Source organism: Myotis yumanensis, unplaced genomic scaffold (genome assembly GCF_028538775.1).
Source record: "Myotis yumanensis isolate MYYU_CA2020_CCGP unplaced genomic scaffold, mMyoYum1.0.hap1 SCAF_21, whole genome shotgun sequence".
Taxonomy (NCBI): domain Eukaryota; kingdom Metazoa; phylum Chordata; class Mammalia; order Chiroptera; family Vespertilionidae; genus Myotis; species Myotis yumanensis.
In genome coordinates this window covers 3,154,464-3,165,949 of record NW_027223772.1, presented here as the reverse complement: position 1 = coordinate 3,165,949, position 11,486 = coordinate 3,154,464, and the positions used below count along the sequence as shown (strand labels likewise).

The 11,486-nt window shown below is 40.6% G+C and overlaps 1 non-coding gene across 1 annotated transcript; it reads right to left on the bottom strand.

Annotated features, from left to right (window-relative positions):
* Window positions 1-8,117: 8,117 nt before the first annotated feature.
* On the bottom strand, window positions 8,118-8,220 carry LOC138999018 (U6 spliceosomal RNA). Its single transcript, XR_011469290.1, has one exon. It is a non-coding gene; the product is annotated as a U6 spliceosomal RNA (small nuclear RNA).
* Window positions 8,221-11,486: the final 3,266 nt, after the last annotated feature.

Here is an 11,486-nt window from a genome sequence, read left to right as displayed (position 1 = left end):
CACAGTTATTTTTCTATTAGGCACAATAGTGACATTCAGTTACTAACAGCAATAAACTGAGGAGGGATCTGTATTTGGGGGGCACATGAACACTTTTCCCCAACATCTCTTGCTTTAGCCCTTCATGCTTTCTTACTCACCTTATCACCACCTTTCCCCTCTGCTTACTGCTCAAATAAAAATAGATCTCTACTCAAGCATGAGCTGCAAACTTTACAGGCCTTGCTCTTCATGTTTTCAGAGTTTGAAGAGCAAGCTTTTATTTCTTAACAAGTATTTACTGAGGATCTATTATCTCCAGGTACTTTCTGGGTCTTGGCACTAACAGATGAGCAAGACTCAGTTCCTGACCTGATAAGTTTTTATAGTGACAGAGGTCATCTCTGTCTCTCGGGCTAGCGGGAGAGGAATCAGCTATGAGATTATGTATGTTCAGCAGTTCCCGAGTGAGACTTTTCCATCTTGTTCTTCTCACCTGCTCTTTTCAGAAATAGAAATTCCTTTAGGAGGGTACAATGGAAATAAGATAGAATTCTCACTCATTTTTTTGTATGTGCCTTCTAAGTATCAGAAGATTATCCTAAAATAATGACTTTATGGTCAATACATTCCTCCCGGTTTTTTGCAAAGAATGTTGAACGTAAACTGAAGAATACAAAAGTGGGCATCTTAGGAAACTCAAAATTCAGAAGAGATATGTAAAAATTCAATATGCAAGAGAAAGCCTAAGACAGACTGGATCTAGGATATTTTCAAAGCCCACAGCTCACAGTCTTTGTTACTGCAATATTTTGGTGCTGTTTCAAACAATTTCTCTACCTTGTATAATCATGGCACTGAATAAATGGTCAGCACGAAGACAGTTGCTGCCTTGTGGCTGCAGGATGGCTGGGTTTCAGGACTGAGGGAAGCGTGTGCCTCCTGGGTGAAAGGTGGAGTATAATTGAAACGTTACCATTTCAGGCAGAATTCTCAGGATGGCATTGGGCAATTAAAAAAGCAAAGCTCACCAAGCCCGGGAGATCAGCATTTCCTTTTCTTCCAACCCCAGTTGCTCAGTTACTGTGCACAAAGAGCTAGAAGTCCCCACTGTCCTTTGTTGACTCTCTTTGGAGCCTTGATCGCATGGCAGGCCAGAAGTGAGAGAATTATTTTTTTGTCTCCATTAATCAATGGAGAGTCTAAATGAAGAGGTACAAATGACTTTCAAGAACCGGTCAAAGCAAAATTCACTTGAGAAAAAATGTACCAATTTTCCCCTTTCAACTGAACAATCTCTCTTGATAGTTCCAAGCCTTTATCTTCCCTTCAAAGAATACTCTGTTCTGGACTTAGCTTTGCTAGGTGCCTGGTTGAGTGAAAGCTTAATCTTCATAGGAAAATAGAGTTAGAAAGATATACTTCCATTTAGTAAAATGGACATTTTCCTAACTCAAAGAAAAGAAATTCTACATTTTCAAAACCTCGTGCGCTGGTGATTCTTCAGTGATGGATGCAAAGGACTCTTTTCGGAGATTCACATTCTTCCCTGTTTGGGTGCAGGGTTTTGCTCCCAAATGTTGTTATCTTTAAATATTCAGTATTGATTTCTGCCTATTCTCTTTCCCAAGTTCAAGGTTTTGCACTCTTCAACCAGTTTGTAAAGTATCTGTAAAGGAAATGTGAGGTCTCCTTTCCAGGGACTGATGTAATCTTCTCTAATTCTGTCGATATAATCAACCTGGGAACTGTAACCTTAAGGCCAAGTAATTTACCATTAGCAGCCTGCATTTGGGGAAGAAATGCCAACAGAGAAATGACAATAATTTTTGTCATCAAAAAAAGTACATTGGGCCCTACCTGGTTTGGCTCAGTGGACAGAGCAACAGCCTGCGGACTGAAGGGTCCCAGGTTTGACTCCGGTCAAGGGCACATGCCTGGATTGCAGGCTTGATCCCCAGTAGGGGGCATGCAGGAAGCAGCCAGTCAGTGATTCTCTCTCATCATTGATGTTTCTATCTCTCTTTCTCTCTCCCTTCCTCTCTGAAATCAATAAAGATATTTTAAAAAAACACACACAATACATTGGTTACAAGTATGTGAACCTAAATTTTCCTTGAACATATTTTAAAATATTTTCTTTATCATTTTTTTCAGAAATAAGCAACAATAGAATACAAATATATACTAAACTAAAGAAAAATATTTCAAACGAAAACCTTGTTGTTGTCTTTTTAACTTTTTGTTCCCCTTGCTATTGATTAGATATCATAAATGTGAACTGGGTTTCAATCCTTCCTCAAGGCTTAAGCTCAGGGTGTTTTTCCTGGAGGGCAGCAACCCACTCCTTTACGTGCTAAAGGGCACGTGTGCGTGTTACATACCCCTAGAAAGGCACATACAAATATTCAGTTACAACTGTTACTTCAAAGTTAATCCTTGTTATTTGTCTATTGCTGTAAGGCTTAATGGCAGTTAGATTGAACAAAGTAGGCATTGGGAGAACAGTGCATCCACTGAGAACATTTGAATGGAACAACAGCACAAAATCTAGCTAGAACCATCCTGTATGACACTATAATGAATACACTACACATTTATAGCACAAAGAATGAGCCTTAATGAATGCAAGTTAAAAATATAGGAGGTCACAGGATTCTACGTGGAATGCAGTGTATGACAAAAGAATCCACTGCATTACATATGCCTGAAACAACATCACTAAAAGGGCTGGAGGACAAAGGTACTGGCAGTACCCAGGTGAAGTGGTTCACCTACTGGTAAGAGAGGACCATATGCACCACAGATGTACAGTGGGTTTTGAGCAAGGACCTGTATCAAAGTCACTTGTGTAACTTTTTAATTCTATTTTTAAATAAACATGACCATTTCCAGAGATTCTGAGTCAGTAGATGTTGGGTGGGTCATTTATTAATGAGGTCAATACATGTTAATTTAATGAGAGCCTAATATTAATCACATTAGGGGCTTAATATTCATACAGAACTGGGCTGAATTATGCAGACAGATTTTATATCTGTTTCTTCTCCCTTTTCATCTGGGCTTCAGTCAGAAATCTCTGTGAGTTACACTTCCCCGAAGGCTGAATTAACTTGTTTGTGTAATTGTCCTTTTTTTTTTTTCTTCAAGTTAAATTTTTTTATGGTGGAAAATACCTTTCACCTTATTCTGTATTTTTTCCCTCCTATCAAGGCAAATTTTTGCATTAGACTGCAATGGTTATAGAACAGGAAAAAAATGTTATATTTTTAATTTTGTTATAAAATCTATATAAACTATGATTTTTGATACATAGGTACTGGTCCTTATAAATAATATATAAGGAAATAAAATATTTGAACACACCAAGAATTTGGAAGAGTTATAAATGTGACCTACGAGGGGCTTCATTTAAAGATTGGCAGTGGTAGAAGGTCATAAAGAAGCTCAGACCCCTGACAATGCGAACTTTACAAAGCCCTTCCTCCCAATTCTGGTGTTAATAATGATAGCTGTTTTCAGTGCAATTTAGATGATTTTAGTGATGAGACTGGGGAGGAATTGGGAGATAACAATTAAAAATCTGTAAGATTGGTCAGCACTTCTTTGCAAAAAATCTTACCAAAGTTCTTTTTCTTTTTTTTTTTTTTTCTTTTCTGTTTCTATTAGTCTTGAGATGGGGCTGAATGGTTTTAATTGGGGTAAGGCATCATGAGGTCAACTTAACCTCCCAAAAAACTCTGTCCAGCTGGCCTAGCATCACCTCTGTACTGTGCAGACCATCCTTGGGGGCCAAAGGAGAAGAGCTCTGACATCACCCCTGAACCCATCTCTGGACTGGCCCGGGAGATACTGAAGTAGACAGCGGTCTGAAAGTCTTCTGAGTACCTTTCACTCATTGAAACCTTGGTGTATTACGTGAAACTGTATTTGTATGATGGTTCTTATCTCGGGGAAATTGCTGTAGACTTGGGTTCTGGGAATTAAACATATACTTCATAAATTCACATACAACAGTAAAGCCTCACAAGTGTTTTATACTACATTTTGACTTACTCATATGGGAGCGACTTTAGAAATTATCTGTTCAGGAAATCCGATTTTACAAGGAGGCAATTGAAATTCCTGGAAGGAGCATGGTTGTAATTCTAATTCCCATTAGCATAGGAGAAGGCAGGGCTTGAATCCCTCTCTGTGCCTTGAAACAGTGTGCATGCATTGACAGAGATATGGGTGCAAAAATAGAGAAATATACCCGAAACACAGGTTGGAAACAAATAATTTCCCATCGATTCAGTCTGTAACAAAGCCCTCTAATTCTAGCTTGAGTCTAGGTAGCTTATCCTTTACTCTTTTTCCATACTGAACACATACAGTATATCCTACAAAAAGAAGCCAGCACTTAGAAGGCCAGCTGATTACTTTATGTTATAACTCATTAAAAGTGGCTTCAACAAATGCCTTAATTTCATAACATTTTGTGTAACAAGACTTTGTAATCTTTACAGTATCTACCAGAGTTTTGTGTGTGAGTAGTGCTCAGTAAATCTATGTTAATTAAATGAAAGAGTGAAATACATGCATCTCTCAATTGATTGTCAATGAGTGAAAAAAATTCTCTCATCACAGACTTATATGCAGCTGCCACGTAGATGAATTGCATCTTTATATGTTTCAAGAAAAAATTTAAAAAGCTACATAGTAAGGAATGCCTACTGAGTGCCACTCACTTTATATTCATTGTCTCATGTCATCTTTAGCACATCCGTATACCATAAGAATATAATCTCCATTTATAGGTGAAAAAAAATGACAAAACATCAAGAAGCATAGTCAGGCTTGGAACCACATTCTCTCTGATCATAAAGCCTATCCATTTCTCATACTATAGTCAAATCTGTGATATATTAAAGCAGCTTCATGATATGCCTTTCCTATAGCGATTTTCGAATGTCTCCGTGTTTGGGTGGGTCCTAAGGAGAAGGAAAAACAGAGTCAAATTCCCTGCAGACAAGATTTTCCATCCGAATGGTCGGACCCACTATGCTGTTCTTTGTTTGCATGACTTCACAGTGCATCCCAATACCGTGCAGCCCTGTTCATCTCCAGGCGTATGGAAAGAGTTTTATGCTTTAAGCAATTAGACTTGACAGCACTATTGTTTCTTTCTTATTTAATATCCCTCAGCCTGGAGACCAGCCAGAATCTGTATTCTCTCTCCAAATTTAATTCTCAGACCTCGTACATATCACTTAGTTGTCAGGAGACAGCAAGTTAATGGCATTTGTTCCTGTGGCCTAGGAGCATCTGGGTTATGTCAGTTTTTAGGTGGCCTGCTTAACTCAGAGGGAATAAAGCTCTCTGTCTAATGATCTTTCCGGGGCCCTTGTCATTGGTGATTTTGCTTTCCAGATCCTATGCTGTTCTGTAAATGTCATGGGATGATAGGATTTCTAGGTATTCATTTGTTTCTGCTCAAAGATGAAAGGCAGTTATAAATATGGAAGGAGCAGAAAACAAGGATATGATAGAGGAGAAACGAATGAGGTCATAGTTGCTGTGTGTGACCAGGAGGTTTGGCAAGTCTAAAACTCCAGGGGACATGGAAACATGGGCTATGTATGGAGTAGGCAAAGAATGTGTCATTTTTGTGGGTGTCATTTCAATTCAACTAAACTATTTCAATCCAAATCAGTTGAACTCAGTCAGCTCAATTCCACAGATATTTCTTGGAGCACCTCGTGAAGAGCAGGAAGTGTGCTAGATGCTGAAACAACTTAGGTATCTTTAAGGTTTTGTGTGGCCACGCAAAACAGAACCAAAAACATGGATAGCTTTGAGAAAGTCACTTTACCTCCCGCGGCCTCCGTTTCCTCAACTGTTAAATGGAGGTCTCTTCCAATCACTCACATTTGGTGACATTCCTTATGTGAAGGCTATGCTTTAATTGAAAAAGCACTCTTGCTTTAAAATTGGTGATATATATATTATTGTATTTTTTTTAGTTTTTATATGATTTTTTTTAAGCTGAACTAACAACATATGCTGGGGAGCAAGATCTCAAATGCTCCTCCAGTGATTTATATTTTGGTCCTGGCTCTGCTCTTATTTAGCTGTTTGAACTTGGTAAGTTACTTGGTTTTCTGGGTTCTTATCTGAGAGGTCAGAGTAACTGATTTCGAAGGTTCCCTTTTGACCATGTATTCCTGTGCAATTGGATAGGACCTCAACTGTCCATGTTAATATTTTGCATAGAGTAAGCAATCAAATCATGGGGATTTTGTAGTCACTGTGGCTGTTAAATCTAATTGTTATTCTATACTACAAAGTGGTGTATGGAATGGCACATAAACTGTGACCACATACATATGCAACTGGTGTCTGTGGCAGGAAACATGGCTCTGACCAGAACAAGAATGACTTTAATTTCCAAACATGAATATCTCTGAATACAGAGAAGTTTCTGGCAAGATTTTCATTAGTTTCATTAGTGGGGGAATTATGTTTGTCAACTTGCAGTGAAAAATATTTATTAAACTAACATTTATTGAGATCTGTAGTATCTACTACAGTTCACTGAATATTGTAGTTTCCCTCACTTTAGGGCCCTTACTGCATAAGAATTTCCCACCTGATTGACATCAGGCTTTGCCAAATGACTTGCTTTAGCCAATAAAATGTGAGGAGGAATTCGATGTGCCACTTGGAAATGAAAGCTTTAAGAGAGGCCATGAGCGCTAGCTGGTTTGGGTCAGTGGATAGAGGGTCGGCCTGTGGACTGAAGGGTCTGGGGTTTGATTCCGGTCAAGGTCACATGCCATGGTTGTGGGCTCGATCCCCAGTGGGGGGCCTGTAGGAGGCAGCCAATCAATGATTCTCTCACATCATTGATGTTTCTCTCTCTCTCCCTCTTCCTTCCACTCTGAAATCAATAAAATATTTTTTTTTTTTTTTAAAAAAAAGAGGTGTGAATAATTACTGTGTTCCCTTTCTCTCTGCCATGAAACCAGCAATGTTTCAGGGCCTGGGTTGTCCATCATGAAAATACTATGGAGCTAGTCTGTCACTAATTGTAGTGTGATCAAGGACACATATTTTGCCAATGTAACCTGCTAAGATTTCTTTTTCCATTGCATTACAATTCCATCCACCCTGACTACACTGCGCTTGCTACTGAGAAATACTGTGGTGAGCAAGGCAGGTCTACTTGTTATGGACACTTCAGCAAGAGGCGATAGTAAGTATGATGCAAGCTAGAGCACAGGAAGCATGTGGTGCATGCTTATATTGGGGGAAGCAGACTTGGCCTTGGGTCAGAGACGGCCATCTTTTTTTATTTTTTTATTTTTTAAATTTTGTTTTATTGCTTAAAGTATTACAAAGAGTATTACAAATATCTCCTTCCCCCGCCCCCCCGACATTCTCCCAGCCTCCCCTACCCCGCAATGTCTTATGTCCATTGGTTATGCTTATATGGATGCATACAAGTCCTTCCGTTGATCTCCTAATATGCACTTAAGCTGACAGTTTATAAATTAATAGGAGTGATGTTGACCAAGGGCCAAGAAGACGAAGGGGGTATTGTAAACAGAAAGAAAACCACAGGCCAAGGCGTACAAGGCAGAAAGGTTTGGAGAGATTTGAGGAGCTCATTGTCCAGGGCGGCTGCAAAGCAGAGCACAGGGGGAATGAGAAGGAGCATGGCTGGTGAGATAGCGTCCATAACACCAATACTGAGCATGCATTAGCTCTGTGCTAAGTGCTTTACATATGGTTCCCTCACGATTATTATCACCATTGTATCGAGGAGGAAATTGAGCCAGAGAGAGGTTTAATAACTTGCCTGTAGCCACACAGCAGGGATGTGATTTTATCTGAAAGGCAACAGGAAATCACCGAATGATGTTGCACAGGGAACCTCATCATCACATTCACATTTTAGAAAGAGCATCTGGCAGCAGTAGCGCCCCCACTCTGATTCCCATTCTGGTTGGAGGGCATGTGGGCCTTGACTTCTTACCAACCCGACTCCATTAACTAGGTCAAGGGCAGGAAGCTGATAGCTGAACCACTGCAGGAAGGTCACTTTTAAAAAAATGCTTCTAATAAATTAATAAGTGTTATTATTTTTTAAATTAAAAATGATGGAATGCTTCATGAATTTGCAAGTCATCCTTGCCCAGGAGCCATGCTATTCTTCTCTGTGTTGTTGCACTTATTATATGCACTGGCAAAGCAAGCACATAAAAGTTCAAGTTTTGCCCTACCTGGTTTGACTCAGTGCCTACAGCATCGGCCTGCGAACTGAAGAGTCCCAAGTTCAATTCCGGTCAAGGGCACCTACTTACCTCAGTTGCAGGCTCAATCCCAGGCCACATGGGTGGAAGAAAACCAAACGATGTGTCTCTCTCACATCAATGTTGCTCTCTCTCTGTCTCACGCCCTCCCTTCTACTCTCTCTAAATTTCAAAGGAAAAATATCCTCGAGTGAGGATTAACATTTAAAAAAAAGTTCAAGTTTTTAAGGAGCGAGGGTGGTATATGCAAGGAAAAATAAATTGTGGGTCTCAAGAGCATGAATATTTGGGTAGTAGTTTTAATAACGATATAAATGTAATAAATTGATTCCCCAAATGAGCTCTTATGCCTAATTCAAATAATGGATATGATATTACATCCATATTTTGAGCATTTCAATTTACTTTTGACTGTAAAATAGATACTACAGCGAGTAAATTCAAGGAAAAGCCAATATCTTTAAGTAGATTTGGTTAGTGGTCCCTGTATCCTTTCCTCCTTGTGTCCTGAAGGTGAATAGTGGTGATCAGGAATTGTATTTCTCTTCACCATGGAGAGATGCATAAAGCAAGAGCGGAAGGCGCCCCTCCTGAGTGGCAGTGATGTCTCCGGCAGTTATTTTCTATGAGTTGTTTGCTATCCATCAGGAGCCCCTAGAGACCTGGCCTTGACTGCAGAGGTCCTGAGTCAAGGTGCTAGGGACTGCGATTAGCATGAATGCTACTCAGATCTTTGTAGACTGCCTCTGTTCCAGCAGAATTCAAAGGAAGAATTATAGGTAATTTTGACGTTCACTGTTTGCCTCCTATACCCTCCACTGTACACTACTCTCAGAAGCCCAACTCTTTCTCTCCCCCCTTTTTCATTTCCTCCTTCCCTCCTTTCCTTTTTCTTCCCCTTCCCTGCCTGCTCCCCTGACTAGTCTCTTTTCTCTTTTAAATCCGTGAGTGTCTGCAGAAAACAACATGCTAGAAATGAGCTCACTGCCAATATGCGTGAAATTTACTGCAACAGAGAAAGGATGTTATGAGGCATTGCACATATTAATCTTCCTGTTTTTGTCTATAAAGACCCTGATTAGGCTACTTTCATTTATGTGCTTTTAAGGAGACGCAGTTGGATCAGGGCAGGAGATTTGGGGGGTGGGAGAGATTTATAGCTCAGCGGTCCAGGAATCCAGGTCTGCTCTGTAACTGTGGCTTCTCCCCGGCGGCCACAGGCATGCGTGCTCTGAGGCGCCATTCGGAGGGGCCAGCCTGGCAGAGGTTTTTAATGCTGCTCTTTGCAAACAAACTGCCCGGTCAGGGAAGTTGTCAGAAAAGATCAGTGCAGGTTTAAGGATGGTTTTTTGAAGTTTTTCCTGAAATAACCAATAATGAGTTGCCGGCTTTGATAGCTCTTTTTATAGATCGTGCAGCAGCTGGATCAAAGTCTGATGAAGATGTTTGCCTCTGACAATGGCAGGCCTGCACATCGCGCTCCGGTTTCCTGAGTGCGCAAACGCATTTCATTTGGGAACATGAAAGGCATATTTAGTGACAACTGATGGCTCTTTGTTTTTTAATTCCCAATAATGTCTTCGGTAAGTGCTTTTGTTAACATTTTTTGCATTATACAATAGGTGACACAGGAAGATAATCGGTGTGCTGAAAGCAATTAAAGAGTTTATATCCAACTTGTTCTGCCTATTAAATGGATCCGTTCGGCACAGAAGCACATTAGCATCTTTACTGAGAAAGGATTGTGGAAATAGGTTAGTTATTCACGGGGCCTGTGCATCTTCCTCCTGCTGCAATAAGACATATCTCCAAGATTGGAGAAAAGGAACGAGCCGTTTTTCTCCCCTCGGAACTGTAAACAGAAGTAAAACTATTAATAGATGCTGTAGCTAATCCCAAGAAGCTGCAACTGAGAGATTAAATAATGTCGTGAAGAGAGAAAGCCGGGTGGAGGGAGGGGCGGAGGGAGGCCAGTTCCCTGATCACTGAGCTACATTAGACAAGGGCAAACTGAAGGACTCTCGCTGATCACAGGACTGACAGTCGGTATAACAGGGGATTCCTGCTTTCTGCAAAATAAAGATCACTTCATCTATTTCCTGAGAACTGTTCTAGTGGAGAGATGTATGTTTTATTTCTTAAGGAGTAGTCAACATCATTTTAAATGGGGCTTGGATGCCATGGAGATGCAGCTGAGCTTAAAGAGGACAAATGGACTTGGGTAAGGGGAAAAAAAAGTGTATTTTATGATTTAAAAAATAAACAGAGAACTGAGAGATTGTTTGGTAAGTTCAATATTTGAGCCTACGACCCCATCTTTATAGCCACATTGAATGTATTCAGTCTTACACCCGGCATATTAGAGATGACTAAATGTCCCCAAGGTTTATTCCTACTAACACTCTTGGATTTTGTCCATTCCTCTTCAATGTACACATGTAGAGGGAGGGGCATAATGAGTCAGCAGCTCTGCTAAGAAGCATTGCATCTCTGCGAATCCTCACACAAACTGTGAGGTTGGCGTTAGTGATACAATTTAGGGCTATTTACTCAACGTGTGGTCCATGGACATCATCATCATCACCATCACCATGACTTGGAAACGTATTAGAAATGCAAATTCTCTGGCCCTATACCAGACTTACTACATCAGAATCTCCAAGAATGGGCCCCAGGAATGCGTTTTATCGAGCTCCATGGGTAACTTTTATGCCCACCACAGTTTGAAAAGCAATGTTTTATAGTTGAGAAACCTGAAGCTCAGAGTGTTTGGGGGTGATATGGTAAGATAACATACCATCCGAGAAACAGACTTGAATTTTGACTGAGGTTTTCTTATTAGGTCTCAAGCTGGGATCTCTTACAGGATAATTGAAATACGAGGTCATCCCCTGCTGGGACCAGGAGCACACCTGGTCTCGGAAAATGGTCATTCAGTAGAGATTGTGACCCAGAATGCTCGGAATCTAAGACTGACCTGAGCTGCTGTTTCCCCGCCAGAATATAAATCCTGTTGTCTCTGCCAGTGCCCCAGCTTTCCATACAGGCAAGACAGAACCCCTCCCCACCCTGCTTCTGGTGTGTAAAGAGACAAGAAAAATTCGAACAGTGACTGGCAGGTGGGCCAAAGGACGAGAGTGGGGGGCACTATTTCACCCCCTGAAACACCATCGAGAGGACTGAATGCTGATCATCTCTAACATTCCTATA